The 24,527-nt window shown below is 43.4% G+C and overlaps 1 pseudogene; it reads right to left on the minus strand.

Annotated features, from left to right (window-relative positions):
• Nucleotides 1–22,656, minus strand: part of LOC101601043 — a 36,600-nt pseudogene extending 13,944 nt beyond the window's left edge.
• Between the last annotated feature and the right edge of the window lie 1,871 nt (nt 22,657–24,527).

Raw genomic sequence — 24,527 nt, forward strand, 5'->3', positions numbered from 1 at the left:
AAGTGAGACCCTGTCTCTCAAAAAAAAAAAAAAAAGAAAAAGAAAAGAAAGAATGGAAGGAAAGAAGGAGGAAAACCTCTACTCAAATAAATCATTTCAAAATTTAACTATGTAGTTCTTGGATATCATTTGACCAGGATGGTAACCCATCTTAGAAATACTTATCCATTCTCCTGCTATAGAATTTGGGCCACAGATATAGAACCTTGATGTGAGCCGTTAATTCTGTCCATCTTCTCCTTTGGATCTACAATTGGAAACAGTGATAATTTGGAAGATTCTGATTATTCATGCTCAGTGTGGCACTGAGGGAATGAGGAAGGAGGGGATGACTATTTAAAGAAGGGGAAATGGATGGGTCAAAGTCATCATTCCTTTCTGAGTAACAAACCACCCAACAGAGATTTATTCTCCCAAATTCTGCGAGCTTCTCTGATGGTCTTCCTTGGGGTCTCTTGTATGACCAGTTTTAGCTGGGGTTGACCAGGGCTGGAAGGAGCAGGAACATTTCATACCTGTGTCTCAAAGTTGGTGCTGGTTGTTGGCTAAGTCAGCTTGATCACCCTCTCTGTGGCTTTTCTTTCACAAACAGGCTGACTCAATAGACTTACTTGGTGGTCATGTTGCAGTATTCCAAGGAAGACCACATACAAACTCTTAAGTGCAGGGGACAGGTCTCCCATGGCCACTTCTACTGAATTCTGGTGGATAAAACAAGGTGACAAGAACAGTCTGGAATTTAGGAGAAAATAACTGGACACCTTTTGTTAGAATGAGAATTAAAAGTTGCAAAAGCCAGTTACAGAGGAGCATGAAATATATTTTTAAAGATTTATTGAACAAAAGGTAGAAAGGAAAAAGCCCCAAAGTGTCAGGACAGATATACTTAGGATTTCAGCCCATATCCAAAAAGAAGAAAGAAAGAAAGAAGAAAGAAAGAAAGAAAGAAAGAAAGAAAGAAAGAAAGAAAGAAAGAAAGAGAGAAAGAAAGAGAAATCAAGCTGTGCCACTTGGGAGACAGAGGTAGGAGGATCACTGTGAGTTCAAGGCCATCCTGAGACTAGTGAATTCCAGGTTAGCCTGGGCTAGAGTGAGACCCTACCTCAAAAAACTGAAAGAAAAAGAAATGAAAGACAGAAGGAAGGAAGGAAAATAGGGAAGGAGAGAGGGAGGGAAGGAGGAAGGAAGGAAGGAAGGAAGGAAGGAAGGAAGGAAGGAAGGAAGGAAGGAAGGAAGGAAGGAAGGAAGGAAGGAGGGAGGGAAGGAAGGAAGGAAGGAAGGGTTATCTTTCTTGAGTTAGAACTCAGAAAATCAGGCAGAGTCCACAGTGAGTATCTGCAAGTAACTGCCAGCTGTGTTTTTTTTTTAATTAATTAATTTACTTATTTGCACACAGAGAAAGACAGGAAAGAGAGAGAATGGGTGCACCAGGGCCTCTAGCCACTGTAAACAAATGCCAGATGCATGTGCCACTATGAGCATCTGGCTTTACATATGTACTGAGGAATTGAACCCAGGTTGTTAGGCTTTTCAGGTAAGCACCTTAACACTGAACCATCTCTCCAGCCCTGCCTTTTTTTAATTAATTTTTTTAGGTTAGCTACAAAGTAAGGAGTTTCATCATAGTATCTTCATATATGTGTATCATTATACTTCATTCTCATTTATTCCCCTCTTCTATGGCCTTCCCCTTCCCCCTCCCTCTAGCTGATTCCCCTTCTTCCCCCAGTCAGGTTCACCTCCTGGTTTTCTATTGCATGTATTTATTACCTTTTGGCCTATGCACACACATATAGATGCCCACACGTATAGATGCAAACATATATAATTTTGAACATGGGTTTCACATATGAGAGGAAACATGTAGTATCTGTCTTTATGAGTCTGGCTTGTTTTGCCTAACATTATGAGTTATGAGTTCCAGTAAGATTTCATTGCAAGGGTGCCAGAGTTCCAGAGGAGAAGGGAAACACAGAGAAAAATCTAAACATGGGCTCTGACCTAAATTTGTGTTGAGAGATGTTTACTGAGCAAATTAAATTTTGAGGAACAAGTAGGCATTATGCATACTAAGGGAGTGGAGGAGGGGATAAAAGGGGTTATTTCAGGTGGAAGAAACAGTATGTACTGAGAATGAAGAAGCTTGTAGTTTGAGGAACTAAGACATAACGGAAGGAAGGGGGAAGTTGATTAGATGAAATTAGAGAACTGGCAAAAGCCAGATCCCAGATCCCACAGGGCTGTGTAAGAGCCTCAAGGATTCTTCCTATCCTGAGAGTAATAGATATGTATAGGTATATGTTATGGATTAAACTATGTCTTCTCAAAATCTATAGATTGAAACTCTATCCTTTGAAGTGACCTACCTGTAGTACCTTAAGGGGGTATTCAAGGCTAAATGAAGTCACAGGTGGAGCCCTAGCTCAATAAACCAAGAAAGCAATACCACAAAGTACATATACAGAGAAGAGGCCACTGTGAGAAGGTGCCTGACTACAAGCAAGGAAAAGAAACTATGGCAGAAACCGACCATGAGGACACCTTGGTCTTGGACTTGTAACCTCCAGAGCTATAAGAAAATACAAGTCTGTTGTTTCAGCCATTTGGGTCTGTGTGCTTTGATCAGTTGCCCTGGAAACTAATATAGCATGTGGAATATCAGGTTCCCAAGAAACTATTCTGTTTACCACATGAAGGAACAAACACTATGACAAATACAGACTGGAAGGCTGTGCCAGTATTATACAGCACGCTGGTGGCCATGGGGCTACAAAGAGGAGGACAAGATTCAGTAAGGGCAGGCAGAGCACTGGAGAAGGAGGAGCAGGTATGGAGGCATGATGGAAGAAAGGGCTAGGGAGGGAAGAAATGGCAACAGTCACAGTCAGTGCTCTTAATTTTGGCTGGAAAGAGAAAATAGACAGGGAACCTACAGTCAAGCTTGTTTTCCTATCAGATGAATGAGATACGAATATTTCAAAGACTGATGTAAAGGAACACTAGAGAGACTTGAATAAAAGTGTCAAGTCCAGGACAGGGGAGATGGCTCAATGGGTAAAATGTAATGCTTGTTGTACAAGCATGAGAACCCAAGTTCGGCTTCACAACAACTATGTAAAATGCTAGGTGTGGTGGCACACTTTGTAATCCCAGCTCTGATGTCAGCAGTCACCAGAAGGTAGACACAAGACAAGTCCCAGGATGTGCTGGCTGGCTTCTCTAGTCAAATCAGGGAGTTCTGGGTTCAGTGAGAGACCCTATCTCATAAAATTAAGGCATCTGATGTTGACTGCTGGCCTCCACATGCACATGCCCACATGCATATGAACACACACACACACACACACACACACACACACACACACACAGTAAAGAGGGAGAAGTGCCAGGTCCCGTTCAAGAAGGCAGAAAGGGAGGATCAGATCCAAGTCACAGGTGCTTTACATTTTCCCAGCTATGTTCAACCAGCAGAGAGGCCACACCCAGTCCAAAATGGCTATGAATGCAGCCCAACACAGAAGCATAAATTTCTTTAAACATTATGAGATTTTTCTCAGTTTTTTTGTGTGTGACACCATAGCATGGTTCTCAAATATGAGCTCCATAGATGGCAACCTCATGTCTCAGTATCAAATGTTGGAGATGCCTGCAATCCATGCTGCCATTTGGTGGCTGTGGCACAGCTATAATCCATCTTGGTGGTACCCCAGTGCCAAATGAGCCTATTAGGAAAGCAGCTGGAGCTCTCTGTCCTCCTTTAGCTGCTGGTTCCAATTCTGTACACAACCATGGGCATGGGCTGAGGAAGGTGGTGCAGAGGGGGTGCACGAGTCACCTTGGGCCTTGATCCTGCTCCTGCCCAGTCCAGATGGGCCTCTTTCATCTTGTCACATGTGGTTCCTGGACCTGCTCTTCTTCATGAATTAGTGGTTCTGACAGGGCTCAGTCCATGAAGGGTAGTTTCAATTACATGGTCACTTTGTATCCCATGCTCAGATATTCAGAGGCATGCTAGGAATTACTTTTCTTTTTTTATAGATTATTATTTTTATTGACAACTTCCCTAATTATAGACAATAACCCATTGTAATTCCCTTCCTCCCCCCCGCCAACTTTCCCCTTTGAAACTCCACTCTCCATCATACATTTTCCCCTCTCAATCAGTCTGTCTTTTATTTTGATGTCATCATCGTGTGTAGGTAGTGTCAGGCACTGTGAGTTCCTGGATATCCAGGCCATTTTGTGTCTGGAGAAGCATGTTGTAAGCAGCCCTACCCTTCTTTTGGCTCTTAACATTCTTTCTGACACTTCTTCCGCAATGGACCCTGAGCCTTGGAAGATGTGATAGAGATGTTTTAGTGCTAAGCACTCCTCTGTCACTTCTTCTCAGCACCATGATGCCTTCTGAGTCATCCCAAGATCACTGCCATCTAAAAAGAGAAGGTTCTCTAACCAAAAATGAGAATAGCATTAATACATAGGTATGAACATTAAGAGAAGTGCTTACTGGGCAGTTTGGTGAGCAGCAGGAGATGTTACACCCCTAAGGCTCATGACTTCCACTATTGTATGTTTTCAGCATCAGGGATGTATTCCCTCCCATGGAGCAGTCCTCCAGTCTAATTAGAGAGCAGTTGGTTTTCCCCCAAAACAGACTTGCCACTATTGTACCCATTGGCTCATTTGGCTTGGCTGGCCAAATTTAAGGCTTTCAGTTCCACTGTTGATATCTCCACTGGTGATTTCCCTCTCTCCCATTGGACTGCATGCTGCTTAGCTTTTTCCAGCTTTCTGTCAGCTGGTCTACACAGAGGAGGTTTTCAGCTCAGCTCCAGCAGGATTTCTCAATGACTTTGCAGCCCTAGTGTGTGGAGTCTTCAGCAATAGGGTCTTACCATCCATTCCTGGTCAGAAAACAAGAGCTTTGGCAATGGTCTGTAATGTTGTGAAGTCATCAGGGACCTCCCTGGCCAACAACTCACTGGGAGGTATCCCATCCCTGGCACTGATAATTTTCAAATAACAATCTATGGTTTCTGGTTGTTCCATTGTCTTAAAAAGTAGGTTTCTATATGACTTATTTATGCCTCTTAGACTTTTATTATTTTTCAAAAGCCTTTTAGTTCTTCACTGCATAGCACACAGCCTCATCACACAACCCAAAGCGTCTGCATTGGAACCACCCCACTGGGCTGGCTGCACTCCCCACACACACCCTTTCCCACCACAGGTACATCTATCACCATAGGGTCTCCTGGATCATATGACCCAAGTGACAGAAGTGCCTGAGGCTGCAGCCACAACCTGCTATACCTGCTGGCTAGACCTCATGTCCAAAAGGTTCCATAGCCTCCTAAAACAACATCACCAGCTAGAGACAGAACCTGTGGGGGGGGGGGCAGACATTTCACATTTAAGCCACCAGTTCTTTATCTTGCAGATGAGGAAACTGAGGCCCAGAGAGATGAAAAGACTTATTTTTTTTTAAAAAAAGTTCCACAATGTGAGATAGAACAGCAAGAATATCAGGTTTCTCAGACAAAATATTTTATAAATAGGATAAGAGGCATAGGATGAAGTAGGTCGTGAGGATGGATGTCCCAATGGATGAAAGTCATCCCAGGCTAGGGAGATTACTTAGAGGGTAAGAGCCATTGCCACAAGCATGAGGGACAGAGGGGCCTGAGACTGCCTGAGCTCAATTCCTCAGCACCTATGTAAATAGCTGGGCAGGGCCATGCACATTTGTAACTCCAGTTCTGTGGGAAGTCAAGACTGGAGAATCATTGGAGCTTGTGGAAAAGCATCACGCTCAGAGAGAGGATCCATCTCAAGGAAATACATGAATGAACCATAAGAGGAGACTCTCCTCTGGCCTTTGCATGCATAAGCATGAACATCTGTTCATACATGCACACATACCCCACACAACCACAACCACCACACATACTACACATACAAAAAGAGAAAGGTCATTTGCAACCTAGATGACTAGAGGAAGGTCTCAGTTTCCCAGAGCTCTGTGACTACATCAAGGCAGGCCCATAATACATGAGAGTGCATGGTATCACCTGTAAAACCCTGGAAGCTTTGTCTACCCTCATCTGTCTCCCACTTCCATGCCAACCAAGCCCAAGCTCTTTAGAAAAGCAGACAAGGGTGTAGCTCAATACTAGATTACTTTCCTAGAGGACAAAATACTTGAGACTCACTTAGAGACTCAGCAAACCAAATTAGATAGTCAAGAATTGAAATGACAGCTCAATAGCAGATGAAGGAACTCAATCTAGGGCTTCATGCTCAATGCCATTTTCAACTTCTAGCAAGGAGTGGAGTCACCCTCATAATGCTTTAAAACTCAAATTTGCTCTCAAATTCAGAGCTTATGAGCCTATAGATCTTGGTAGGACATAATAAAAAGAACATTTGTCATAAGGACCAGGGTACTGTGTTAGGGTTCTTCAGATAAATGGAACCAATTGTGTGTATGTGTGTGTGTTACTTTACTAGTTGTTGCAACAAAATACCTCACAAAAACAACTGAAGGAAGGATTTTCTTTGGCTCATAAACCAAAGGTATGGTCCATCCTCATGCAGCAGGCATGGCAGCAGGAGAATGAAACAGCTGATCACATTGCATCTGTGGTCAGAAAGCACAGGGCAGTGAATGCTGGTGCTCAGCTCGCTTTATCCTTTGTCCAGGGACCCCAACCTATGCATTTAGGGTGGTTCTTCCCTGTTCAGTTAAACCTTATACCCAGAAGTGTGTTTCCATGGTGATTCTAAATCTCACCATTGAAAACTAAAGTCTGTGTTGTAGAGAATTGGCTCAGGGAGCTGGAGAGATGACTTAGCCATTAAAGGTGTTTCCTTATAAAGCCTGACAGGCCTAGTTCAATTCTCCAGGACCCACACAAAGCCAGATGCACAAAGTGGCATATGTGTCTGGAGTCCATTTGCAATGGCTGCAGGCCTTGGGATGCCCATATTCCTTCTCTGTCTGTCTCTTCATCTTTTTCTGGCAGCATTTCACTCTAGCCTGGGCTGACCTGGAATTCACTCAGTAGCCCAGGCTGACCTTGAACTCACCAGTGACCCTCCAATCGCTGCCTCCCAAATGGTAAAATTAAAGACATGTACCATCACACCTAGCTGAATATTCTTTCTTTTATTGTTTTAGTTTTTGCTACACTTGGCAATCTTAACCTCTTTCTCTGTGAAACAGGGTGTAACCAACATCAAAGCCATAGGAACAGGCAGCCTGTGTCAACGGGGCAGGCCACTGCTTTCTCAAAAACTGCTTTAGGAAAGACAACTTCCAGAAGCTGAGATAAGCACTGCCTTCCTGGGGAAGCCAGCCTTCTAAGCAGACCCAGCTGAGCCCATGACTGTGCCTGAGGTGAGGGTGGGAGAAGCCAGGGCTCACATGAGCCACAGCAGGGTAGCCCTCTCAGCCCAGGGCAGACAGCAACAGGAAGCAGGAAATCCCTGACAGCTACTGCTTCCTGCTCTTCTTGCCAGAGTTCAGAACATCCTGCAGGAGGATTCAGGGGGAACAGTTGGCATCTGGCAGCCTCAAGATGGATTGCCAGCTGCCCATGAAGCTGAACCTCAGGTTTTCAGCCCCTGCCCCAGAGGTGTTTCCTACTCCCACTGTGGTTGGTAGATAGACAGATAGCAAGCTTAGTGGTAGAGAGCTGCCTGTATGCACCAAGGCTCCGAGTTCCATCCCCTGCAAAAGAAAATGTAGACCCAGGTTGCATATTTGAGTTATGGGGGTGAGGAATGTGGCAAACACTAATCCAGGAGAAAGACTAAAAGTCAGAGTAAGAGAAATGATGAGTTAAGAGAATGTGGTTATATCATCACTTTCTACATACCAAAAAAGATGGTCCTTTTCGCTTTGCTTGTAATATAATAAGATAGAAACGACAAGATGCTTGTGATGAACAGGGACCTAGTGTAAGCAGCTGCTAAAAAAAGGAGAAATGTACTTACGATGGTGAATTTTAGGGGTCAATTTATCCAGATTAAGAAGTACCTAGAAACTTGGAAAAGCTTCATTTTGGTTTATGTCTGTGAGCATGTTGCTAAAGAATTTCAGCATGTGTGTCTGAAGGGACTAGATGAGGGGCTAGCGAGATGGCTCAGTGGTTAAGTGTGCTTCCTGAGCAAGCATGAGGGCCTTAGGGAGCCTGAGGCTGCCAGATTTCAAATATCCAGGTCCCATGTAAATCAGCTGGGCATGGCCTTGTGTGCCTGTAACCACAGACTCACAGGGGAGCAGAGACCTGAGAATTGATACAGCCTCACAAGCTCTGGAAATAGTAAAAAGAGATTCCACCTCAAAATAAGACCAGGCAGAGGGCAATGGAATGGGACACCTAACATTCCACTCCAGCCACCACAGGCAAGTGGACCCTCGCTCTCCCGCTGCTATGGAGGACCACAAAGGCACACCTCGCATGCATACACACACACACACACACACACACCACTACATTAAATATACATATAGACATGCAAAACTTTTTAAATATATGATTTATTTGGGAGAGAGAAATAAGAGGCAGAGAGAATGTGTGTGCCAGGGCCTCAAACCACCGTAAACGAACTCCAGACACACACACCACCTGTGCATCTGGCTTACATGGGTACTGGGGAATTGAACCTGGGTCTTTAGGCTTTGCAGGCAAACATTTTAACCACTAAGAGATAGCTATCTCTCCAGCCCCCTAAATTTTTAATTTTTATTTTTTTATTTATTTGTAAGCAGAGAGAGATACAGAAAAAAAAACATACAGAAAGAATGGGTGCACCAAGGCCTTCAGCTGTTGTAAGTGAACTCCAGATGCATGCACCTCTTTGTGCATCTGGCTTTACGTGGGTACTGGGGAATCAAACCTGGGTTGTTAGGCTTTGCAGACAAGCACCTTAACCACTGAGCAATCTATCCAGCCTGCAAATTTTTTAAATTAAAAACTAAATGAAGGGCTGCAGGGATGGCTTAGTGGTTAAGGCGCTTTCCTGCAAAGCCAAAGGACCCAGGTTTGATTCCCCAGGACCCACATAGGCCAGATGCCCAAGGTGAGACATGCATCAGCCTTATGTATGATAGTCACATGAGTCACACTAAATTGCACCCACTTCAGATTCCACTGGCAAATTCCCAGGCTTTGGGTCTTTGGCCAAATGAACTATAATTCAGGAGTTCTCCTAACTCTATTTCTATATGATGATTTTCTATAATGGCTCACAAAACCTAGGAAGACACTTATTTATGTTTACCAGTTTATTGGAAAGGATACAAATGAACAGTGCAGATGTCCTTTGGTAGAGGAGGGAGGGACATGAGCTTCTAGGTCCTCTCCAAGTAGATTTCTCTTCTAGTGCCTCATGACATCACCAGTCCAGAAGCTCTCCAATACCCTCATAGGGTTTACATGGAATTTCCATTATCTAGGCTGGCTTGATTAAATCATTGGCCACAGATGACTGACGTCAACTTCCTGAGGTATGGGGCTGTGCCTAAACAATCCAATCATCTAGTCACATGATTGGTCCCTGTGGTGATTAATCCTAATTTCCAACTTGACTGGCTCTAAAACCACCTAGGAGACAAATGACATATGTGTGAGGGAGTTTCTAGATTAGGTTAGTTGAAGTGGGAAGACCCGCCCTAATAGTGGCCAGCAGCATTCCATAGGGCTGGGGTCCCTGACTGAACAAGAAGGAAGAAGCTGATTGAGCTTCAGCATTCATCAGGTGTCTCTCAAGCCTTATTGTTAATGCCACGTGACCAGCTGGGCTTCAGTCTCCCGCCACTCCATGCATTGCCTGCCATGATGAACTATAACCCCGAACTTTAAACAAAAATAAACCCTGCCTACCATAAGTTGCTTTGTTTTGTTTTGAGGCAGATTCTCACTCTAGCCCAGGATGACCTTGAACTGACAATAATGCCTATGCATAATTGGGTGTACAAATGGTTAAAATCAGACACATCATTGGGAAGGATACACAGTAGAGAAAAGTTTACATAATCCAAGTTGGTCAATCAAAACAGAAAACCAGGCTGGAGAGATGGCTCAGCGTTAAGGTGTTTGCCTGAAAAGCCTAAGGACCCAGGTTTGATTCCCCAGTACACATGTAAGCCAGATACATAAAGTGGCACATGCATCTGGAGTTTGTTTCCAGTGGCTGGGGGCCCTGGTGTGCTCTCTCTCTCTCTCTCTCTCTCTCTCTCTCTCTCTCTCTCTCTCTCTCTCCTCTCATAAAATAAAATTTAAAAGATTGAAAGAAAAAATACAAAAACAGGTGGGTATGATGGTACACGCCTTTAATCCCAGCAGTCAGAGGTAGGAGGACCACTGTGAGTTCAAAGACATCCTGAGACTACCTAGTGAATTGCAGGTTAGCCTGGACCAGAGTGAAACCCGGCTTCGGTAAAAAATAAAATAAAATAAATGGATGGACCTGGAAAGGATTATACTAAGTGAGGTAACCCAGGCCCAGAAAGCCAAGCACCACATGTTCTCTCTCATATGTGGATCCTAGCTACAGATGACTGGGCTTCTGCGTGAGAATGAAAATACTTAGTAGCAGAGGCCAGTAAGTTAAAAAGGAGATATAAAGGGAAGAGAAAGGAAGGGAGGAGGGTACTTAACAGGTTGATATTGTATATATGTAAGTACAATGATTGAGATGGGGAGGTACTATGATGGAGAATGGAATTTCAAAGGGGAAAGGGGGGGGGGAATTACCAAGGGATATTGTTTTATAATCATGGAAAATGCTAATAAAAATTTTTTAAAAAGAAAAATAAAATAAAAAACAGAGAACCATCCAAACTCTGCCCCTCAGTAATCAGCTCCTCCTCCTAAATCCCACGGAAAGAAGCCACACAGTCTTCCACTGCTCTCGGGAAATCTACCTCAAGAAGCCTGCGGCTGTCTTGCATGGATCTCCCCCTTGCCCTGCTTAGTACTTTCACTTTACCCTCAAACAAAATTTCTTGGTACTTTTCTATCTGTGTGTGCCTGTTTCAAAAAGTCTTTGAATAAGGTTCCAGGAACCTGGAAACACCAAAAAAGAGACCAACATTGGTAATAACAATATGCTCAGAAGGCATCCTAAAAATAGAAGGAGATAGGTCCTAGTGATTGCTCTGTAGAGAACACAGAGCCCGGTCTGGGAAAGGAGGTGTGAAGGAATATGGCTAGTCTAATAAGAGGTAGAACCGATCAGGTCAGGATTTCCCCTATGAGCAGAATAGCAGTGGACTCTCCACTATGGTTTACTTGTCTGTATATAGGAATTTTCTAGAAGGAGGTAAGGATTCTAAGTGTTCCTAAAATGAAAAATGTAGAGGAATTTTGACATTTAACTTTATATCCTTTTGTAATGCTTGAAGTTTTAATTATAACATTAATTTGTGTAAATTGATCTGTGAAACCCATATCCCATATTCTCATTAAATAGTAGATGATGGTATAAATGGCCAAAATAATTAGGATTTTTAAGGACTGAAGTAACCAGACTTCCACCCCAAAGAGAAACATCCAGATGCTGATGGGCCAGGCTCAAGGTGAAAGAAAAGCCAAGCCAAGATACATCCTGGTGCTCATCACTTCCTTTGAAGGCACAAGACACCTGGTCCTTATCCCCACGACTCACAAAAGGTTTTTTTCCATCATGAAGGCTGTAACAATGATGCTTCCTATTTCACCTCTGTTTTTATATAAGACAAATAAATAATATGGAGACTATGACATTGACTCAAAGCTAGAAAACTCTATGCACCAATTCACTGAAAATACTCATTTCCCACAATTGGCAACTTTGTGAAGTGGGATGGCAGTTCAGGGAAGGTGTGCTGGGCAACAGCTAGGGTTAAAGAGCTGCTATGAGCTGAAGTCCCCTCAAAATCCACATCTGTGTTGAATATTACACAGACTGTACCTCCTTGTAGATAATTTGAATGTTGCAGGTAGAGAGCCAAAATTATCTTAGGCTACCTATCTTTAGTCTCCCTGATAGCCATTTATCACCAATTTCTGCATCTAACTTAATATCCTTTTGAGTATCAAGTAAAAACACTTTTGGGATGTGTTAACAGACCTCTAGTTTCCATCAACCTCAAAGCTAAGACCATTATAAGGCATCACATGAATTCTATGGCAGAGGCTTCCCCACTTTAGTATGCCTCTTTGATGTTCTGTTCAATGTATTTGGTAAGTGTATTGATATGACTTTCTTCTGTTCTGTGACTACAAAAGTTAATAAACCTCTTTCACAGTATAGCAAACTCAGAGCAACCAGAATGTGTGTTCCTGAGTCATGGTCACTCATATTTGTCTCAGAATAAACTACTTATTCCTATGGAATAAAAGTTGTACTTACATCACACTGCTCTTTCAGAACCTACTTGGGGGACTTGTCTCTACTAGCATGCAACTGTCCTAGAAGAAAGGAAGATATTCTAAAGAGACATCTTCTCCTCTCATGGCTTTCAGACTATTGAGACATGAATTCCAAGAAATTTGAATTTCCCCAGGAGTCTCATGCTGGGAGAAGGAAAAGTCTTGGGTCCTGGTGACAATCAAAAGGGGAGACTTCATACAGTTCTGACAAGTTGTCAGACCACCTTGCAGAAGAAACTAGAGTCAACACAATGACAGGTCAGTGATAGGCCAATGGGGAGAACCACACCTTAAGGGGAATTACTTACTTGTATCTCTTGCCTTTTATTTCAACCTAAACCTTATGTCAGGACCCCAAAGATGGACCTTGGGGAAAGGAGGTTACTGAACCTCTTTGTTTATTCTTCTTCCCAATGTGGCCACATTGATTCCAACTCCTTTTTCTACTTTTTACTATGCTTGTCTGTTTAATTGGTCTACTGAGAACCAGTGGATAAGCCCAGCTTCTTAGGTCTGCCAAGGACCAGGCTTTAACCCTACCAACCCTACTAATAATCATAATGGGACAAGGAGCCAAAATGCAGCCTGTTCTGGGGAACAATGGAGGAAATAAATCACAAAACAAGAGCCCATTTCATTGGGTCCAGGAGGCACAGCAAAGCCTGGTCCTGGTTCAGCTGCCCACTCTGCTTTTCATCAGTGGCAAAACGTCCACTACTGCTGGGGGAGTGCTGTTCAAACTTGAAGAGTCCCTAGAACTAGCCTAGGGGCTAGGAGCTGTGGAGAAGACGGATATGGGTGTACATCTTTAAGTAGATCAATGTACTTCTCTTCCTTATCATGAACAAATATTTTATTACTTTTTGGCATGTGGGAGGGGATGTCCATGAGTATATGCATGTTCATATGTGGGTAGGTCCACATATGTGTGTGGATGTTCATACACATGTGTATAGGTGCATGTGGAGGCCAAATTACATTGGGTGTCCTCCTTAGTCAGTCTTCATCTATTTTTTTGGAGACAAAGTCTCTTGCTGAACCTAGAGCTCATGATTCTGATAGTTTGCTACTGTGGTAGTTTGCATGCATATCCCCTAAAGATTCAGGTGTCTTATGAAAACTTGTCTCCAGCTACCTGGATGAAAGAGGTATCACTGGAGGCAAAACTTGAGATCCAGCCCTAAGGTGTGCTGGAGGTGGATCTAAATTCCAGCAAGAAGGTATGCAGAAAGGTCTGAACTCTGCCTGGGTCTCTGGTCTTGCTGTGAGTTTTGTGTTCATTGTTTTTGGTGTTTGCTGGCTGGTGTTAATTTCTCTCTGCTTGAATGTGTGGAAGCAGCTTCTTCCACCACTGATGGAACTTCCCCCTGGATCTGTAAGCTTGAAATAAATCCCTTCCTCTCCTAAAATGTGTCTGGGTTAGATGTTCATCCCAGCATCATGGAGCTGACTACAATAGCTACTCAATAAGTCTTAGGGATCCACCTGTCTCTACCTCCCTAACACTGAGATTACAGATGTACACCACTGTTCCTGGCATTTGACATGGGTGCTGGGGATCCAAACAGCAAGCACCTTATCCATTGAGACATCTCCCTAGTTCCATATTTCATTATTTGGCTTCACTAAACATTACTGATCAGTAAGAAGCCCAGGACCATGTTGGGAATGAACAAAAGAGACCTCTTCCTTCACCAAACCCATAGCTCAAAGCTTTCCTGGCAAGCTTTCAGGTGAATCCACAGCTTCCTTGGATAAAAAGCTGGACACGACCAGCAACTCTTATAATTTTCTCTTCTCTGAAACAGGCTGTTCAGTGGGGAGGAGAAAAGGGAGAAGAGATATGTCCTAGGGAGCAGGTCTACTCAATAATTCACAACTCAAAATGGTGGTAGAACAGAAAATAAGTGTGTGTGTGTGTGTGTGTGTGTGTGTGTTTCCAGTTGCTGGTGCAGAGTCTCTAAAACCTTTGGAATGTCTGAAGTAATGAGATGACTTATAAGTTTGGGGAATATTCTCCGTCTTTATGCTCAAGTAGAGGAGACAGCTAGTGGTAGTTCCAAAGGTGATCCAGAATAAGAAGCTGTAAGGAAAAGTCTAGATGAGGCCCTCTCCTGGCTGCATCCAGAGCAAATGTTCAAAGAAAAGGAAGAGTGTGTGGGTTTCTTAAGTAGAAGATTCTGGTAGACTCTCAAGGAAGCCTGAGCTTGCTGCAGAAACCAGCCTACTCGAAGTAGAGCCTCCATCCCAACCTGCATGTGTCCTTAGGGTTGGTGACATAATGTGTGGACAGCTAAGCACCCCAGCAAACCCTTGCCTCTGCCCTCCCCTGTGTCTGTAGTTGAGTAGCCAGATTCACAGGGGGGCTCACATGTCTGGAGTTTGTTTACAGTGGCTGGAGGCCCGGATGTGCTTTCTCCCTCCCTCTCTCTCTCTCTCTCTCTCTCTCTTTTTCTCCCTCTTTCTGTGTCCAATAAATAAATAAAAATATTTTAAAAAGAAAAAAAAAACTCCATCTAAATGGGAAGGCACGGTCCACAACAAACCATTTCTTGAGGTGGCATCAAGACTGGGAAATGTCAGGTCCTAATTGGGATGAATCATCTTTGGATTCTCTGTGTTCTGGGACAGACTCAGTCACATTCCTTAGTCTCCACCTGAAGACCCCCCCCCCCCACTCTCCATACCCACAATGGACTTGATTTTATTCTCATCATATAATGATTTCATTCTTTCTCATGGGAAAGAGATGAAAATTTTAAAAAGCATGTCTGTTTATTGTTCTTAAGAGTATCACACCAAGCACTACATGTCCTGTTCCAAATTAATTAGAGAACAGAGGAAGGGAACATTCAATGCCTGAAAAATTGTAAGAACTCTCCCTCTCTCTCTCTCCACCCAGACATTATGCTCGCCTGCTACATTAAGGATCTACCTATCAACTCTCTTAAAAATGAACTCAGAAAATTACAAATGGATATCACTATAGTCCCATGATTGCTATCTTGAGGGAAGTATTAACAAGTTATAATGTCTTCTCATTTTGATGCAATCACTCATTATGCCTAAACAGGTTGGTATGGGTCTACACTGAGTTCTTTAAAATCATGTTGGGCCACATTCCAGAATACAAACCCAGATTAAAAAATGAAAAACTCATACCATGCCCAAAGGCTCTATGTAGTATTTACAATGCCTACCTGTCCTTTGAATATTACCTTACTAGAAGAATAAAGGAATAAGAAATAACTGAGATAGACAACACTTGACTTTGGTTACTTCTTGGTGAAACATCTGTTATGTTGGATTTAAAGAAACAGAGCAAAAGAGAAGAGAACCACATTTAATTTTGGAAACTTGACTGGGAGAGAATGGCTGAAATGTAGAAGTCTTTGTGAGGACCCTGAGGCTGAGCTCCCACAGTGTGTACACACATGCTTATATACGCATGTGCACTTGAGCAAGTGCCTACATGAAGCTCAAGAAACATATGTACATGTGTGTGTGTGATTACAGTTTAAATACGAAATGTTTCCCACATACTGATATGTGCTTGAACACCTGGTTGTGCTATTTTGTGAAGTTATGGAGCCTGTGGGAGGTGAACCCTCACTGGTGGAAGTGAGTCTCTGGAAGATGGACCTTGAGGTCTATAGCGCTGCCCAGATTCCTGTACTCTCTCTGCTGAGATGTGAGCAAGCAGCTATGCACTCCTGCCATCACAGCCACTAGTCACTCCCACTGTCATGCCTTCCCTGCCATAATTGATGATACACCCAAGCAGTGAGCCAAAATAAAGCCTTCCTCCTTTAAGTTGATTCTTATCAGGTATTTAATTTCATTGATGAGAAAATTAACAAATATACATACACATGTGTGCATGTCTTCATGGGAGCTCTAAAAGAACACACACATTATATATGCATTGTGTACATTTGTGAGATTGTGTGTGTGTGTGTGTGTGTGTGTGTGTGTGTGTGTGTAGCTGTATAGATGTCTAGAGGATAGATGTGTATCCTGAGAAAGTCTCACTTGCCTCAAGAACTTCACAATGGTTCTGAAGTTTCCAGGTACAACCAGGACCAAAGCCACGGCTGTGGTGAATATGAGCTTGAGCTGGTGTAAGGTGATGCACATGAATCATAAATAGCAGTTGGGGCTTGAAAGAAAAGGCAGGTGTAATAGAGGCTTCAGGGACACATAGAAGGCATTCTCTCCTCTGCCAAACATGCCCTAAACACCAGTGTGCCAAACTTAACACTCTCTAGTACCACAGCCTCAGCATAGGTCTTCATGGTCACCTTAGATTATTGGATAAGGCTGTATTACTGTCCTCCACATATTTAGTCTCCTGTCTACCTCTGTAGCAGGAATATCATTTTGATGTGGGCCAGGCTGTGTTGCATGTTCATCTAGTGAAATGTGAGCAGGAAGGACAAGCGAAGGTTCTAAATGTGCTTGCATGGTTTGCTTTGGTGTTTCAAACTCCTGACTCTTGCATTAGGCAAATCACAAATCACACCACAGGAGCTACTCTGCTGCCTACACTGGGTCCCTTAGGTAGGAACAGACTCAGTCCAGAGTAATAAAGACCCAAAGAGGGCCACAAATGACACAAGGAGCAGCAATTAAATGTTGCAAGCCACTAATGTATGGGGTTGTCTGCTATTCAACATTATTATTATTACAGTAAAAGCTAAGAGAGGACTGGAGAGATGGCTCAGCAGTTAAGGCACTTGTCTGCAATGCCTAATGACCTGGGCTCAATTTCCCAGTATCCACATAAAGTGAAATGCAAAAAGTAAAGCATGCATCTGGAGTTCATTTGTAGTGGCTGAAGGCCCTGGTGTAACCATTCTCACATTCTCTCTCTCTCTCTCTTTCTCTCAGATTTTAGAAAAAGTTAAGAGAGACAGAGTCTCTGGGGAATGAGGCTGTTGTGTGCCTCTGAGTCTTCTCTCCATGGCCTCTCTACTTTAGCTATGCACAAATATTCATTCATAGTTGTGTGTGTGTCTGTGTGTGCACATGCACTTATGTACGTATGTATATCTGTACATGTGTGCATGCATATGTGTGGGTGGAAGCCAGAGGTCAATATCAAGTATCTTCCTCAGTCATTCTCCACCTTAGTTTTTGAGGTAGAGTCTCTCACTAAACCAAACAAGCTAACCAGCAAACCCCTGCATCCCCCTATCTCCCCAGCCCAGGATTAGAAATCACCACACTAGGCTTTTACCTCAGTGCTAGGGATCTGAACTTAGGTTCCTCAGACTTGTGTGGCAAGCACCTTACTAACTAAATCATCTCCCCAGACCTATATACAAATATTCTCATTACTTCCACCCTCCACACTGTGGGGCCAGTGCCATAATTGACCTGAAATTTGGACACAAAGAGATTGGGGTTAAAACTGAGAGGTATGGAATGTTCGTGGCCCATTCTCAGAATGAAAAAGTGGTCTTGGATTAAATGCAAGATTCAGGCAAGAGAATACATTGTTGGCAGGACTTTTAGCATGCCTCTTGCAGTCCCCACCACCTTCCCTGGCCCCAGACACCGTCTCTCACCACGTGGCCCTCTCTTGCTGCTGCATAGCACATGAGGCTACCAGTGAAGAATGTCCCATTGACAGTACCAAATGTTGACAATGCGATCACTAAGATCACCAGGTCCAGGACCATAAAACCTTGTTCCTAAGATAATTGATGAAAAATCAAGGGAAAGAACTCCAGTAGCAACCTGGAAGGGAGCCATGGCATCTTACTCAAAAACAGAGCAAGCAGTTGGACATGGTGGCACACACCATGAGTCCCAGTACTTGGGAGGCAGAGGTAGGAGGATCACTGTGAAGCTGAGGCCAGCCTGATATTACATAGTGAATTCCAGGTCAGCCTGGACAAGAGCAAGACACTACCTTAAAAAAAAAAAAAAAAAAACAAGTCAAGTTCAAATCTACTCAAACCACCATCCTTCCCCATGCTGGAATGTCTGTACAGCAACCAAGGGACATACAATGTGACTTGCTCACCTCAGGTCACAGCCTTGGCATCAGAGGAGAGGATCTCATGGGGTGAAAGCACCAGCAGATAACTGATGTTAACCAGGACATACAGGCTGGTGACCAGAGGGACAGTAATCATCAGTGACAATACCAGGTTCTAATGTTGGGTCAGGGAGAAAGAAGAGGTGCATGTTAGCCAATGGACACTTTCTAGGCCTCTAGAAGAAGCTCAGCGCTGTGCTAGCTAACCACAGGGCACTGAGCCAGGCCCTGGAAGCTCTAGGTTCTTCTTCCATGAGATCACAATGCCCACAGCAGGGACATACAATCAGGAAACCAGGCTGGAAGGCCTTGGGTGGCACTAGTCAGAATCAGAGCAGAGGAGTTACAGAGGGATGATGGAGTAGGGAGGAGAGAGGAACTGTCACCAAAACTGTGACAATGTCAGAGTCCTAAGTGGTGCCATGGACAGGTTTCTGCCCAATATTGTTAGAAGAACAGTGAGATTTTCTGATTTTAATCTTGTAACCTTAGTCTTTCATTCAAATCCCATGAAATCTGGACATAAAGACACCTCTGATATGACAAAAGTTTTATAGTTTGGGTGGGAGAAGGTACAAAAGAAACAGATTCCTCCTAGTGTCAAAATCTCAAGTATTGGTATTCTAAACACTAGCATAGATTTTACTTTGAAACCCATGTTCATCAAAATGCTCTGGATGCCAGGTATGGTGGTACATGCCTTTAATCCCAGCATTTGGAAGGCAGAAGTAGGAGGATTGCTGTGACTGTGAGGCCAGCCAGACTACATAATGAGTTCCAGGTCAGCCTAAGCTAGAGCAAGGTCCTAAGAACAACAAAATTCTCTAGATGGGCTGGAGAGAAGCAGTTAAAAGTGCTTGCTTACAAAGCCTATTAGCCAAGGTTCAATTACCCATATAAGCAAGATGCCTAAAGTAGGATATACCTCTGAGTTCATTTGCAGTAGCAGGAGACCCTGGTATGCCCCTACTCTTTCTCTTTCTCTTGCTCTTGCTCTCTCTCTCTCTCTCTCTCTCTCTCTCTCTCTCTCTCTCTCTCTTTCTCTCTCTCTGCCTGCCTCTTTCTTTCTGTCTCTCTGCTTCTCTCAAATAAATAATAAAAATATTTCTTGAAATGCTCTGGATATGGCAGGAATCAGCAAACACTACCCAAGGCCAATTCCATCCTACTACCTAATTTTGTCAATAAAGTTTTATTGTCACACAGCCACACTCCTTTGTTTATGGAAGTTTTCATGGTACCACAAGACTACTGAGTAGTTGTGACAGGACCTAAGTCTTAATTCTTGGATCCTTCTTAGAAATGCTTGCTGATCCCCACTGCATGTATGGAAGCTTGTCTCATTCAACTTTAGACTTCCTCCTCTTTCCCCAACCCAGCTAGGAGCTCAGGATCTAAACTGGCCAAGGAGACTTTATTGCTATGGAAGAGGCCTGTACCTCTGCTGTGGAGCTCCAGCACATGCTGTGGACAACCTGAGTATATGCTACCCATTCATTTGAAAGTTACCCAAGCTGTTTGCCAATTGTGCTTATACCATAGAAATCTCAAAGTCCTGTGAGGTGGGCAGAGCAGCTACTGCCATGGCCCCATTTTATAGACAAAAAATAATGAAGAAAATAAATTATATACAAAAAGTAAAATCGAGGCTTCAGTGTAATATTATGAAAAATATTTTCTTTAATTTTTTAATGTTTATTATTATTAACAAGATGTTTCAAAAGAAAGATTTTTTAATTTTTTGTTTATTTTTATTTTATTTGTTTGAGAGCAACAGAGAAAGAGGCAGATAGAGAGAGAGAGAGAATGGATATGCCAGGGCCTCCAGACACTGCAAACGAACTCCAGACATGTGCACCCCTTGTGCATCTGGCTAACGTGGGTCCTGGGGAATCGAGCCTCGAACCTTAGGCTTAGGGGTTCTTAGGCTTCATAGGCAAGCACTTAACCACTAAGCCATCTCTCCAGCCCAAGAAAGATTTTTTTTTAAGACAGGTTCACTTAAGAGAAACAGAGACCCATTTGTTTTGGAGGGAAAAAGGCTTATTAGGGACTTAGTACACTAAGAAAGAGCATGGTAGGGTCCCAAAGGCAGAAAGAGAGGCAAGGTGTCCCTGTTACTACTGGGGGTAGGCAGGACAGAGACTACAGAAGAGAAGTCACCAGAAGCAATGGGCAGAGAATGGGAGATTTTCTTTTTAAAGGCCACTGTTCCTTTAAGATGAGAGAAGCTATTCTCCTGCTCCTGGCAGGGTTGGAGCTGGGGGATATGCTTCAGGAAGACACTAGATAAGACAGTAAAGTTATATTTTAAGGTTGCCTAGGCCTGTATAGAATGATGTCTTAAAGCAACCACATCTGTGTTCTAACACCCAAGTGTCTGTCTCTTCCTCCCTCTCTCCCTCCTTTCCTCTTGGACTTCAGTCTCCTAGCTGCTGTTCTCTCAAACTGCCCCCCCCCATAACCTCTGTCAAAATTCTGAAAGCTGTAATGACCCCAAGTCATTTCAGTGAGAACAAAAGATGCAGTTATCATCCTGTGAATTTGAAACTTCTGCAAAGGAAAAAGAGAACAAAAAGTAAAACAAAGACTATCCCAGCAAATACATTTATATCAAATTGTTAGTATCCATAGATACTACTGGCCAAAGATCCAAATGCCGCCAAACGAGCCCCAAGTGGCCCTACAGACCTATTAGCACATTGACTAGTCAGCAGACTCACAGGTGGAGTAAATGGGCAGCACTGGCTTGTTCCCAAAGTATGCTATGTCCTTAAGTGGCTGACAGAGGCCAGCAACTCTGGATTATGTAACTACTACAATATTCGGAAAGGAGCAATTCCAGGAGACCTCTAAAGAGGCATCAAGCGTGACCTCTTCCTAACAGTTTGAATTCTGAATAATTCTTCAACTTTCCCAAGTGAAAAATGAGGCAATGCTACCTACCTCACAGAACAGGAAGAGGAGACCCTAGGTGTGAGTTTCAAATTGTCTGCTTTCTTGAAAAGTCATTATTACAATTACATAAACATATGGACTGGCATACAAGCTCCATGCTTGTACGAAGGAAACACATGTCCCCAAGTGGATTGCTCATGATTTCAGGCACCCCAAATTTGGGTAACTAGACTTGCACTAACTAGAGGTGCATCATGGACTCACCCTGTGATTCTTGAGCTCTTTCACCATACAGTTGATGTTCCAGCTGTCATAGGACCACAGCCTCTGGTAGAAAGTCAGGCCTGGGCTGGAGAGATGGCTTAGCAGCTAGGCGCTTGCCTGTGAAGGCTAAGGACTCCTGTTCCATGCTTGATTCCCTAGGACCTACTTTAGCCAGATGCACAAGGGGGCGCACGTGTCTGGAGTTCGTTTGCAGTGCCTGGAAGCCCTGGCGTGCCCATTCTCTCGCTCTCTGCCTTTCTGCCCCTCAATCTCTCTCTCTCTCTCTCTCTCTCTCTCTCTCTCTCTCTCTCTCTCTCTCTCTCTCTCTCTCAAATAAATAAACTAAAATGAAACAAAAAATATTAAAAAAAAAAAAGCAAGAAAGTCAGGCCAGCGTGCCCTGCCTGCTGTGCTGTGTTGTGGAAGGCAAACAGCAGGGCTCCTTTGTGCCATGTCCCTGGCCCAGTACCACAGCCACACTCACCGTGACGACCAACAATGAGAAGACTTTGGGAGCTGTACAAAAGTCCATCAGCATAGTGGATAGTCATAAGCTCTAGAAGTTGACCAGCATCCACAGCAGGTTGCAAGAAGCAGCCACACTCAACCACAACCTGGGACAGTGAGGTGCAGCCAGGATAAAAGGGAGCCAGTGTAAACTCAGGAAATCTCAGAGAGACACCAGTGATGACAGCTGGTCTACCTACCAGCATGAATATATAGATGACCAGGAGAGTAGGCAAGGAGCCCAAGGTTCACAAAATGTAAGCATACTCTCCCCCAGATTCAGTAACCAGGGCACCCACTTCTCATAGCACAGGGCACCCAGCATGGTCAGGAGGCCACACAGGGCCCAAACAATAAGACTGGCCCAAGGGCCACCTGTGTAGACCAAGACCCCCTGTGGTGACATAAAGATGCCAGAACTGATCATACAGCCAGCACACAAAGACACAGCAGTCCACAGACCCACCTCCCTCTTCATGGTTACCCCGGCACCCCACTGCCCAGTTCTTGTCCTGCCATCCCATGACTGCATCACTCTCCTTGGGACTAGCAGAGAAAAGATCTCATAGGAATTGTTGCTGCTGACTGGGATGTGGCTCAGTGGTAGAATGTTGCCTAGTGTGTATAGGAACTTAAGTTTGATTTCTAGCACTGCACATGGAAAGGAATTCTTTTTTAAAGGAGCATGAGTTTATTTGGGCTACAGTTTGAGGGGACACAGCCCAATATGGCAGAAAAGGCATGGCGCAGAAGTGTGAGGAGAGTGGCACATTGTGTCTGCAGTCAGAAAGCAGGAAAAGATGAATATGGTGCTCAGCTTGCTTTCTCCTTTTTATTCAGTTGAAGACTCCAGACCATGGGATGGTGCTATACACATTCAGGGTGGGTCTTCTCTTCACAGTTAAAGCTTTCTGGAAACATCCACATACCCAAATAATTTTCATGGTGATTCTAAATCCAGTCAAAATGACTCTCTCAAATAAATAAAGTTTATATAAAGAGCAGATGTTAATGCAGAGATATATAGCTGGCAAAGATACCAAGATCAAACGATAAAGTGTGTGCTTAGCCCTAAATATGACATATAAACCATCTCCCTCCCAGGTTCAGGGAACCTTAGGAAAGATGGATTAGAAAGAATGTGAGAGCAGAAGTATGGGAAAGGGGGGCTAACGGAATGCTGTCTTCTGGACACAGCATTGGCATTACACTCATGAACTCACAGGGAATGTTGTCTCCTGCACAATAATGAACCTGTCAATAGTTCATCATGGATGGGGGAGGGGCTCACGAGACTCCACACTTCCCAGAGTAGCTAGTGCCAACTGATAATTGCTAGGTGACAGGGAGTCGTGTCTTATAGTAGTGTAGCCACTGATAGGTTGCTCATTCTCCAGTAAAATAACCTCCCACCCATGATCATGCAAGTGAATCTAATGTAACTTGGTGAGTCAAAAAAGAAATCTGGGGCTAGAGAGATGGCTTAGCAGTTAAGGCACATGCCTGTGAAGCCTAAGGACCCTGGTTCAATTCTCCAGGTCCCACGTTAGCCAGATGCACAAGGGAGTGCATGCGTCTGGAGTTCATTTGCAGTGGCTAGAGGCTCTGGTGCACCCATTCTCACTTTCTCTTTCTCTCTCTCCTTTCTTCTCTCTGTCTCTAATAAATAAATAAAAAGTAAAATCTTTAAAAAAAAGAATTCCAAAGACATAAAAATAGGATGGAGATTTTATAATCATGGAAGTTGTTAATAAAAAAATGAAAAGAAAAAATAGGATGGAGAATGCATGGGAAGAAAAAGAGTTCTAGTGGGAGAGGGATGAGAGGATAACTGAGGAAAAGTAGGATCAAAATGAATGACATGCATGCATGAAAGTATCAAAAAATAAAAATGGCCGAAGAGATTGCTTAGTGGTTAAGGTTCTTGCCCTGCAAAGCCAAAGGACCCAGGTGCAATTCCCCAGGACCCACAGAAGACAAATGCAAAAGGTGGCACATGCATCTGGAGTTCATTGGCAGTGGCTAGAAGCCCTAGTGCTTGCTTACTCTCTCTGTCTCTCAAAATAAATAAAAACTAAAATATTTTTGAAATAAGTAAATAAAAAGAAAAGCCAGGTGTGGTGGTGCACACCTTTAATCCCAGCACTTGGGAGGCTGAGGTAGGACGACCACAGGTCATCCTGGGCTAGAGTGAGACCCTACCTCAAAAAAAAAAAAAAAAAAAGAAAGAAAGAAAGAAAGGAAAAAGGAAAAACTACAAAACTCTTGTAAAAAAAACACATTGTAAATCACCATGACTTTAAATTAAACACTAGTTCTTTTTTAAAATGCCACCAAAACACACAAACATCAACTAAGAAAAAGATAGATCAGACTTTACCAAAAATTAA

The sequence above is a fragment of the Jaculus jaculus genome, chromosome 5, assembly GCF_020740685.1.
Source record: "Jaculus jaculus isolate mJacJac1 chromosome 5, mJacJac1.mat.Y.cur, whole genome shotgun sequence".
NCBI classification, from domain to species: domain Eukaryota; kingdom Metazoa; phylum Chordata; class Mammalia; order Rodentia; family Dipodidae; genus Jaculus; species Jaculus jaculus.